We start from the raw sequence: 12,359 nt of genomic DNA on the forward strand, positions 1-12,359 counted from the left end.
TTGGTTGCCCGCTTACCGCCACGTCTTTTTACATGCAGTTTTCTGTAGATTTTTCATCATTTTGTGTGTTTTACTGCCTTTATATTTACAGTCAGTCTTCAGTATACGAAAGGGTCAGGAATCAAGAAAACCTTTCGTAATCTGAAATTACGTATATCGGAACGATTTCCCCATTGAAATATACATAGAAATTGAGGGATGTGTCCCAGGACCCCCTCAGACCCCCTGCTTAAACTGTACCCCTCGTATTTTGATGTAAGTAATACCTGTAGATATAGAGAACGAGGTGGCCATTTTCTTGTACATCTCCTTTTGCTTGGTCACAGTCCCAACGGTGGAAGCTGCAAGTCCTAAAGCACGCCCAATCTCCGAGACTCCCTGCCCTTCCTTATGGCGTCTTATAATTTCCAATTTCCTCTCCAGAGTTAGAGTATGATGCTGCTGCTTCTTTACAGCGGGCTCCCCCGATGCTGGAGATGATGCAGAGCAGTTGAGAGGCATGTCTAAACAGTACAAAAAGGTGTAGAGCCGCGAAAATATCCTCACGTACAGCAAAGCTGCGAGGAGGGACGTGGACTCGGTTCCGGGATAATTCGCCATGAAGTCAGTTCGCCATCAAAACATGGATGATTCCCCGTCAGGACAATTCGCACCCAAGACGATTCCCCATCATTCAATAAATATCATTCATTCATTCATTGCCAGACGCCATGTATCCCAAACGGGGTGGCCAAGGGCTTAGAGTTAATTGTTTTACAGGGAGGGGCACTAATTCTCCACCAACCCCACTTGACACGTAGGAAGAATGTAACTAAATATTAATTGATTAATACTATAATAACTAATTTCATTGGGAAGTATCAAGGTCTGTGTTCATTCAACAGCATAGGCTTTGGATAATTTGCACTTGTAGTCAATAATTAACTTGCTGCTGTCTCGCTGTAGTCGACTTTGAATTATAATCACGCGTCTCTCATAGCTGTCTTCAGTAATTTTTATTGTAATTTTTGGATGCAGTAGGTTGAGATTGATTGATTAGCTGAGAATGTAGACATAAAATGAAAATTATTGGTATAATTTTTGAGTATGTCGATCATTCACTTGAGGTTTTTAGGCATTTATATAGATGCCAATGTCTCATATTATGTAGCCTTATGTTAAACGATGAAGTGAAACATTGTACGTCACCTGATTCATGTTTCAATATATTTATATATTTTTTCCATTAATACCAACTATTTAATGCCATATTTTACATTAATTATAAAAAGAATAAACCACCATCACCTTCATAACTCGTATAAATCGAAAACTAGTATACTTGCTGAATAAACCGATATGTAAATAAATGATGGAGAATCGACCTGACGGCGAATTGTCCCGAAACCGTAGACTTCACTGAGAAGCGTGTGAAAAACGTTTGCCAGAGAGGGGTTAGTTCGTTTCCTCGCCGCAAGCGAGCGCCCATTTTGAATTTTTCATATTTCCTTTCGTATCGCTTTATGTATCATTGAGACATACTTTCGTATTGTGGAATTTTTCCTATATTCATTGCTTTCGTAACATCGCAAATTTGTACTTTGGGTTTTCGTTTATCAAGGACTCACTGTACTCTAAATCTTATCCATGATGGATAAAACATTTATGTTAGCTGCCTATGTTTTTTTATGTGTCATTGTATTTTCTCTTATAGTATTGGTAATGCTTATAGTCTCATCAGCCTTAAATGCTTATATCCTTGTAGAAAAATTTATTACGAACAATTTAAGACCAATTTGAATAATATAGAGTGAAAAATAAGGTCAGAAATAAGAAAAAATTATAAACCTGTGCTACTGCACGTTGCCTGGCAATGCCCAGCCGATTCTGGGGTGACGCAGGCCGAGCACTCCGGGCGGGCTAAAGTGGTAATTACTTACCCATATCATGAAGTTGGGTCAAATTCACAAAAACAGTTGAATTCTCAGCAAAATTCTCTAAGGGATGTAAACAGTGTCCAAAGCTCAGAGCTGTTTCTCCTGACTAAGTACAAACAACTACTGTTATTCATTCTGCCACTACATTTTGTTTGCTAACACCCTTTTTTCTGATCCTGAGTGACATTTTTCACTTATACAGTCCTTAATGGTGCCTTGAGTTTTTTTTTTTTTTTTTCGTTTTTTTCGTTTTTTTGTGGTAGGTCTCCATATTATAATTGCAAATCATACTAGATAGATAGATAAATAGATAGATAGAGAGACAGATAGAAGCAGGAAGTCAAATGATGAGAAGGTGTTGTGTTTGCGAGAAGCGAGCAGCGCTAAACGCTTACACGGGGGAAAGCTGACGACAGCGGCCAGTAAGGAGATGATTCAGTTAGCTGTCAGCAGTCCTCTCGTGAGAAAGTTCTGTTGCCATGAGGAAGATACGTGACACACACACCCTACTACATGAGATGTGAGGAAAGAGAGTTTAGAAGGAGACAAGCGACCCTAGAGAGAGGTCGAGACGGAGATTAGCTTTAGAACAGAGAGAGAGAGAGAGATAGCGAGACAGGGAGGTAGCTACCCAGGACTTATACTATTATACCTGTTTAATATTTCCAAGACAAATAAAAATAGTCCCATACTATTCTTTACCTCTCCCGTCACTACATGACATCTGGTGGGGAAACTACTACAAGATATAAAAGCCGCTCGACCACAAGTCTAAAATATACGCCTCTACAAGCAAATACAAAGTCGCTGCTTTATGATACAAAGTCTTTATGACATTTTTTAAAGGCTCCAACATGCTTGCATGTGTCGGCCTTGGTCACCTAATGGCGGCTCTCCACGCTGCACGATCCATTGCAGCCTCCCTGTTCAGTCCCTTAACCCTAAGGTCACACTTAATGACCTCGTCCCATGTCTTTCTCGGTCTACCCCTCATAACCCCACCCCCAATATTAACACTTCTCACCTTCCTCACCCAATTATCATCCCCCATCCTCTCCACATGTCCAAACCACCTCAATCTACCTCTCCTCATCACAACACCAATACACTCCAGTCCCATCCTACCTCTCAACTCTTCCATTGTAAACCCAGCCCCTCCAGGCCTTGGACGCAGGGACGCACTGCACATCCACCTAATCATTGTCATTTCTGTACGTCTGAGCCGGCGAATGTCTTCCTCCTTCACTGCCCAGGTCTCACTGCCATACAGCATCACACTCCTAACACACGCTGCATACAAAGACCCCTTAGCACGTAGGGAGAGCCCCCTCAATGTCAGGAGAGGCAAGAGCTCCCTGAACTTCTTCCAACCACTTCTCACCCTAGCCACAGAGCTAGCTCCAGCCCCACCTCCAGCACACAACATGTCTCCTAAATAACAAAACTCCTCCGCACACTCAAGAGATTCACCAGCAAGTTCAATCCTTTCACGGACGGTCTCCACCTGCTCGCCCCGGCACGCCGTACACATAAAATCAGCATTATCTCGCAGTCTACCTCTGATACCACTACATCTCTTATGCACCCATTTATCACACACACCGCACAAGATGGAATTACTTCCCACGCCCTTGTGGCAAACTGCACACGGCCACTCTCCCTCGTCTTTGACAGTACCGCCACCAACCCTAGATATCATCACTTTTGTTTTATCTGCATTTACCCTTAAACCCTTTTGCCCCATACCATCTCTCCACTTCCTAAACCTTTCCTCCGCCTCCCTTTCATTCTCTGCAATCAACACCAAATCATCAGCATACAACAACTCCCACGGGAGTCCGTTTCTAAAGTCACGTGAAAGGGCTTCAAGTACCATGATAAACAACATGGGACTCAAGACTGACCCCTGATGCACACCAACATTCACGGAAAACTCATCACTCAAATCTCCATTCACTCTCACCTGGGTGTGAGCACCCACATACATGGCCATAACCACCCTAACCAGCCACTCCTTCAAGCCAAGCTTTCTCATTGCCCACATCACCACCTCTCTAGGGACTCTGTCAAAGGCCTTTTCCAAATCAACAAAAACAAAATAAAGATCCCTTCTCCTACCAATATATTTTTCCTGAAGCTGTCGAACAATGAATATGGCATCAGTGGTCCCCCTACCTGGCATAAACCCAAACTGCATCTCATCAATATTCACTCTTTCTCTAATCATACCTTCTAAAACTCTCTCCATTACCTTCATTATCTGATCTAAAAGCTTTATACCTCTATAATTTCCTCTTTCCAGGGCATCACCCTTCCCTTTATACACATTTACAATTACACTCTTCAGCCAATCATCAGGGACAACACACTCATAAATAATCCTATTTATCAGGTCAGTGACTAAACTCACCCCTATATCGCCTGAGGCCTTCAACATTTCGGCAGTCAACCCAGACACACCTGCTGCCTTCCCCACCCTCATCCTGCCTATTGCCTCACTCACATTAGCAGTATCAATCAAAGGCCAAGGGCCTGACACTGGATCTGTTGGCTCTAAACCTTCCCTGTCCCAGTCAAACTCCTCATTCAACAACCGGTTATAATGCTCTCTCCATGCATCTTTAATATCCTCACTGTTCACCACTACCCTTCCTTCATCATTCTTCACACACTGCTCACCTATGATATCCCGATTATCCCTCTTCACCTGACCTGCCACCCTAAATATATTTTTCCTTTCCCCATGATTTAGGTTATCAAGTAATTGTCTCTGTGACTCAGACTTTGCCCTGTATACCTCTCCTAGCCCTACGCTTGGCAGCCAAATATTCCTCTTTGCTACCACCCTTCTTCCATTCCCGGAAAAGCCTTCTTTTCTCCTTAATTGCAGCTTCTACACCCTCATCCCACCACCAAGTTACTTTATGTCTTGGTGGTCCTCTTGTCCAGCTGCATGTTACATCAGTAACTCTCAAGAAATTGTTCTTGAGGGCTCTGTACTGTTCATTAACGCCTCTGTCTACAGCTCCCTGTTCAGCCACCACTCTCCTCAACTCGCTATAGAAGGCATCCCTTACTACTTGGTTTTTCAGCTTCCATATTTTCCTCCTAGGTACATAAGTCCTCTTTTTCATCACTTGTTCTTTAAGCACCATATCACAAATCAATAGTTTGTGCTGCTGCACACACTCCTCACTTCCTATAACTTTAACATCCCTCACTAACCTCCTATCGGCCCTCCTAACCAGAAATTAATCTATCTGACTGCTATTTCCCCCAGACTCATACGTAATTAACCTACTGTCTCTTTTCCTAAAATATGTGTTGCACACAATCATGTCCGTTGCCTCCCCAAACTCGAGTATCCTTTCCCCTTCTGCATTCCTTAGACCATATGCACATCCCCCATGCACTCCTTCATAACCTTGTGCTGCTTCACCTACATGACCATTTAAGTCCCCTCCCAAAATCACTATCTCATCATCCCGCGTACCACCCACTACACGTATTAAATCATCCCAAAATCTATCTTTCTCTGATTCATCCAATCCTGCCTGTGGAGCATATGCCGATATAATCACAGCTATCTTTCTTCCCAACAAAATTTTCACAACCAATATCCTATCGCTTACTCTCAAAACATTCATAACATATTCCACCCATTTCTCCGCAACCATCACACCAACTCCTCCATATCTGTCTGTCCTCCCCTGCCAAAACAACTTATAGCAACAGTCCTTCCCAACAATCTTTCTGGCTGATCCACCCCTGTACCGGACTTCCTGCAAACACGCCACGTCCACCCACCTCCTACTGAATGCCTCAACGACTTCCCCTGCTCTTCCCCTCAAACTTCCCACATTCCATGAACCCACCCTCATCCCCATGGGTGATTTACTGTCCTCAGGCTTGCTTTGAAACCTTTTTTGTTTTGTCATCTTCAGTATTAATAAATGGGGACAGACACAGCACAGGTCCCACTCACCGCACAATCCCAGGTCCAGGCAATGGATCCGGGACCCCTAGCCCACCAGCTTACCAGTGGCTGTGGTAGTGGCCTCGGGGGCACCCTGCCAGGACAGCTGCAGGGACACCCTCCAAGCGCGTCTTGGCACTGCAACTATCCCGCCATTATACACCCACTGATAGGGCAGCCTCCTGGGGCGCTACTCCCAGGTTCGGGCCCCTCTCTATTGGGCGGAAGCGGCAGCCTGGGAACCGCAATGCCCTGTACCCTCTAGCACAGGCCCGAGCCCCATCTCGCCCTGGACCCATGATCTATGCCGGCGGAACCCCCGCCACGCCTCCCCCCAGAAGTCCGCCACTAGGTAGCGGGGGCAAAGTTTTCTGGCTGCATGCCCTTGCTGGCGCCAACCCCTGTAACGTAGTGGGATACGTTGTGTGAAATGTAAAGTGCATGTGGTGTAGTGCATAGATAGTTAGAGGAAATGTTTGGGAGAGTATGCTGGTCTACTCTCCATGTTACTGTCACACTGAAAAGGTGAGTAATAAAGAGAAATAGAGATGAGGATGGCAGTGCATGATGAAGGATTGAGTATCTCAACTCTGATGTATGTAAATGGTACTGTGTTGCTTGCCAATAGTGAACAAGAGCTTGGCAGATTGCTACAGACATTTGTGGATGTCTGTAAGCATTGTTCTTTGAAAACGTGGTTAGGAGCAAAATGATTGTTTGTGAACGGGAAGGTGACTACGAGTGTGATATGATAGTGAGTAAACTTGACTCGACAAGAGAGTTCAAGTATTAAGGTGCAAGAAGAGAGGAGAGAGGTAAATGTACAAAGGAAGTAGAAATGAGAGCAGCATAGGGAAGGAAATGCCTGATGCTGGAAGGGCTCTGGTACAAAACAGAGAATTAGTGTGGCAGCGGCAAGAGGATTACCTACTTTAACCTGTGGGTCTGAGATTTTGATGTTGCTTGAAAATGAAAAGTCAAGAGTAAGAGCAGTGGAAATTAGGTTATTGAGGAATGTATGTGAAGTGCAGTAAGTGAATAAGATAAATTATGCGATTTGTGAAAGATGCGAGAAAAGGAAGTCTGTGGATGCTGAGTTGAAAAAAGTGTTTTAGATGCTATGGTCATGTGGAGAGAAAAGTTGTAAATTGAATGGTAAAAGTATACGGTATATATATCTGAACAAGTTAGAAATTGGGAGGTGTGAATGACCAAGCAGGAGTTTGTTAGATATGGTAAATAAGTGTGTGAGAAAGCGAAGTATGGAAGTTAATGTTGTAGGGGAACTGACAAGATTCAGTTGTTTGGAAGAATTTTGTTTTGAAGGAGTATATGGTGAAGGCTTGGCACTCCTTTCATTACTCATTGACATGATAGGTGTCTGAGTGACATAAGCTGATAGATAATGTAAAGTACATAAGTATGGATGGTTATGCCTGTGAGGTGGAGTTAGGATTCTACAGGTGTGAATGATGTGTGAATGAGAGTGTGGCCCATTTAATTGATCATTGTGTTGATAGTTCTTCCTTTATCAGAATTTTTCTTGCTCTCTGTCCTTTAGCGAGAGAGTGTATTGGTGTTGTGATGAGGAGAGGTAGATTGAGATGGTTTGGACATGTGGAGAGGATGGGGGATGATAACTGGGTGAGGAAGGTGAGAAGTGTTAATATTAGTGGTGGGGTTATGAGGGGTAGACCGAGAAAGACATGGGACGAGGTCATTAAGTGTGACCTCAGGGTTCAGGGACTGAACAGGGAGGCTGCAATGGATCGTGCAGCGTGGACAGCCGCCGTTAGGTGACCAAGGCCGACACATGCAAGCACGTTGGAGCCTTTAAGAACGAAACGAAACGATCACTATCGACATCACTCTTATCATCTGCAGTAATAGTTCTACTTAAGGTGATGACTGTTTTGCCATGAATGGAGAAGTGTTTCTAGTGTACCTGCATATTCAGTGCCTTGTGTAAACAAAGATTAGTGTCACTACTTTTCAGTAATATTTCTATGCTTCTTTCTCTCTACAAGCACATAACTGACTGCACTTTTTCCAACATTCTCTCCAGTCTCTTCTTCATCATCATCATCATCATCATCATCATCACCATCATTATCATCATCCTTTAATGATATATATATATATATCATTAAAGGATGATGATAATGATGGTGATGATGATGATGATGATGATGATGATGATGATGATGAAGAAGAGACTGGAGAGAATGTTGGAAAAAGTGCAGTCATTTATGTGCTTGTAGAGAGAAAGAAGCATAGAAATATTACTGAAAAGTAGTGACACTGTATCATTAAAGGATGATGATAATGATGGTGATGATGATGATGATGATGATGATGATGATGATGAAGAAGAGACTGGAGAGAATGTTGGAAAAAGTGCAGTCAGTTATGTGCTTGTAGAGAGAAAGAAGCATAGAAATATTACTGAAAAGTAGTGACACTAATCTTTGTTTACACAAGGCACTGAATATGCAGGTACACTAGAAACACTTCTCCATTCATGGCAAAACAGTCATCACCTTAAGTAGAACTATTACTGCAGATGATAAGAGTGATGTCGATAGTGATCATTTCGTTTCGTTCTTAAAGGCTCCAACGTGCTTGCATGTGTCGGCCTTGGTCACCTAACGGCAGCTGTCCACGCTGCACGATCCATTGCAGCCTCCCTGTTCAGTCCCTGAACCCTGAGGTCACACTTAATGACCTCGTCCCATGTCTTTCTCGGTCTACCCCTCATAACCCCACCACTAATATTAACACTTCTCACCTTCCTCACCCAGTTATCATCCCCCATCCTCTCCACATGTCCAGACCATCTCAATCTACCTCTCCTCATCACAACAACAATACACTCCAGTCCCATCCTACCTCTCAACTCTTCCATCGTAAACCCAGCCCCTCCAGGCCTTTGACACAGGGACGCATTGCACATTCACCTAATCATTGTCATTTCTGTACGTCTGAGCCAGCGAATATCTTCCTCCTTCACTGCCCAGGTCTCACTACCATACAGCATTACACTCCTAACACATGGTGCATACAAAGACCCCTTGGCATGTAGGGAGAGTCCTCTCAATGTCAGGATAGGCAAGAGGTCCCTGAACTTCTTCCAACCACTTCTCACCCTAGCCACAGAGCACACAACATGTCTCCCAAATAACAAAACTCTTCCACACACTCAAGAGATTCACCAGGAAGTTCAATCCTTTCACGTCTGACAATCTCCATCTGCTCACCCCGACACGCTGTACACATAAAATCAGCATTATCTCGCAGTCTACCTCTGATACCACTACATCTCTTGTGCACCCATTTATCACACACACCGCACAAGGTGGAATTGCTTCCCATGCTCTTGTGGCAAACTGCACATGGCCACTCTCCCTCTTCTTTGACAGTACCACCACCAACCCTAGATATCATCACTTTTGATTTATCTGCATTTACCCTTAAACGCTTGTGCCCCATACCATCTCTCCACTTCCTAAACCTTTCCTCTGCCTCCCTTTTGTTCTCTGCAATCAACACCAAATCATCAGCAAACAACAACTCCCACGGGAGTCCGTTTCTAGAGTCACGTGAAAGGGCTTCAAGTACCATGATAAACAACATGGGACTCAAGACTGACCCCTAATGCGCACCAACATTCACGAAAACTCATCACTCAAATCTCCATTTACTCTTACCTGGGTGTGAGCACCCACATACATGGCCATAACCACCCTAACCAGCCACTCCTTCAAGCCAAGCTTTCTCATTGCCCACTTCACCACCTCTCTAGGGACTCTGTCAAAGGCCTTTTCCAAATCAACAAAAACTCCACCGTGGCCGATGTGCTGGGCTGTGGCTCAGAGGTGGAAGGCATGTCTTGGTGAGGCATTGGTGTGGAGCCAGGGCTGGGCACGGCGGGGGTCATGGGCATGAAAAAGGTGTCAGTGGTTGATTGATGGAAGGAACGGTGATTCTGGCGATTGTTGATGTGCTGCCTAGAAGTGCGCATTTCCTCACGTCCCAGGGGCCCCATCTCCCTGTCGCAGTCCGGGTGTTCAAGGTAGTCCAGAACGAACTCTGTGTGCTCCCGGAGTGTGCTCAGCTTGGGGATGGCTGGAGTAGTGGTGCACTGAGAGGAGTCTGCATCATCCTCATTATCCTTGTCGAGATCTTCTAGCTGGTATTTGTACCAGCAGCTGAAGATGTGATCTCGATATCAGACATGATCTGATACCCAGGATCGTCCACGTCATCATCCAACTACTCTTGCATTTGGTCCACATCCACCTCATTGCCAGCCACGTGAAGACGCGCATGGAAGTCATCCACGTCAAAACCTAGAAAGTTGTGCACCACATCAGATCCAAGAAACAGATGAGACCAACACTTTCCAGTGTCTTGACAGGGACTTCCCTCCATGCACTGGCCCAGTTTTAGATGGCTGACTTGAGGTTGTAGCGGCAAGGGTTTTCCACAGTCAGCTGGCCTCACGTGTCCCATCCCTCCCTGCGCTCGTCCTCGTCCTTGAGAACAATCATCACCTCATCCAGGAATTGCCGACGGTACAGCCTCTTTTAGCCATGATCACTCCTTGGTCCATTGATTGGATGAGAACAGTAGTATTAGGTGGCAAAAACAGGCACCTAATGCGTCCATTCTCAGTCACCAACTCCTTGTCGGATGGATGCGCAGTTGCATTGTCCAGAAGAAGAAGAGCCTTTACATGGTTGCATGGTATTCCCAGTGTCTTCTTCTGATAATGGATGATCTCCTTGATGAAGTGCTGGTAAAACCAATCTTTGAAGATTTTGGCTGTGAACCAAGCCTTCACAGAATGGTACCAAATGACAGAAAGGACATACATCAACCCACAAGGGCACCGAGGCTGCTTTGCATGGTCAGAAATAACGGGCTTGAGCTGGTGCATGCTGTTAGCATTGGCACAACACAAAGCAGATATCCGCTGCTTGGAGAGCTTGCATCCAGGTACACGCTTCTCCGTTTCCTATCCTAGGGTGTTTGTGGGCAGTGAGTGATAGAATAGACCAGTTTCGTCAGCATTGTAGGCTTGACCGAGAGTGAGGCCCTCCTTGTCGATCAAACCCTTCACCTTCTGCCGAAACTCTTCTACTCCCTCCTCATTGGCGTCCAAACCTTCTGCCGAAACTCTTCTACTCCCTCCTCATTGGCGTCCAAAGCTTCGCCATGGGCGTTACGGTTGGTAAGTCCATGTCGTAACTTGAAAGCAAAGAGCCACCCTTCGGATGCTTTGAATTCTGGAATGTTGTGTAACTTCCCATCAGCAGCCTTCAGCTCCGTACCACGCACCAGCACACCAGCAGCATGTTGTTGACGATACCAAATCAGCATGGAGCGGTCAACTTGTGCAAACCTGGGAGGGTACATGATCTTCCTCTGCATGTTGCATTTGGTTTTCGATGCGAAGTATGCCATGTACTGGGTGAGTTTGTCCCGGGGTTTCTTGGTATCGAACAAGGTAGAGCGGGCCAGGTTGAATTCTCGGAGGATGTGGGAAGTTTACCATCCCACATCCACCTTCTCCAATATCTTCCTCTTCTTCTCCAGAGTCAGAACCACTAATTTCCTCTTGTCGGGCGGCGGGGCCATCGTCACACACATAAGTAAGAGGCAACAGAGGAACACGAGGGCCTGCAGTAGGTAGGGCACTACCACAAAAGTGAGCATGTGGGCAGCCATATCGATGAGCATGCGGTTATGACAGTAGGTAGGCGGGAAATGGAGAGGATGCAGGGGTGCTGTAGCAGACGTTGGAGGAAGTACATGCCAAAACACAGCTGCTCGTCACCACGCGGCAAATTCAAAGTAGGATTGAAAACTTTTTTTTTTTTTTGGTGTCCGAGGACTTGAGACCAAAATGTCCGTGAGTTGGGCATCCGGGTCTTATAGGGATTAGTGTATACATTTTCTGGTGTGTAAAATCCATCCCTCCATCCATCCATCCATCATCTCATCCTATGTTGCCCCATGAGGAGCATAGGAACCCGGGGTTAAGCAAGTTGGTCCTGACATTTACAATGAGAGTGAGCTCTTGAAATCTATAAGACCAAAATTTACCTTGGTGAAAGTTGAAAAATCAAGCCCTAACTGCGGTTTTGGGGCCAGACAGGATGGGAGAATTGCATTCTCTAGGGGTTAATAACGATGATGATGATGTTTTCAGATATCATTAGAGGCATTCAGGGGCACAACTCGCTAAGTGCCAGATATGTTGGAGAGAAGAATTGGATCAGTTATGAATTTAATAGAAGTAAAAATACGAGCATATATATACTGTATATACAGTAAAACCTCTACAACTCGGCATAATACATGTGCAGCCTTGCCGAGGTAGCCTATTTGCCGAGTTGTAGGGATGAACTTTAAGTTCCCCCCCAGCACACACATACAAAAATGGAAAAAAAATGGAAAAAAAT

At 44.9% G+C, this 12,359-nt stretch overlaps 1 protein-coding gene across 1 annotated transcript in view; it reads left to right on the forward strand.

Moving 5' to 3' along the window:
* LOC145401950 (uncharacterized) overlaps positions 1-12,359 on the forward strand; it is a 240,300-nt gene that overhangs the window by 88,334 nt on the left and 139,607 nt on the right. The gene's annotated exons all lie outside the window — the stretch shown is intronic.

The sequence above is a fragment of the Coenobita brevimanus genome, chromosome 6 (genome assembly GCF_032717465.1).
Source record: "Coenobita brevimanus isolate Jiangsu-jjx chromosome 6, ASM3271746v2, whole genome shotgun sequence".
NCBI classification, from domain to species: domain Eukaryota; kingdom Metazoa; phylum Arthropoda; class Malacostraca; order Decapoda; family Coenobitidae; genus Coenobita; species Coenobita brevimanus.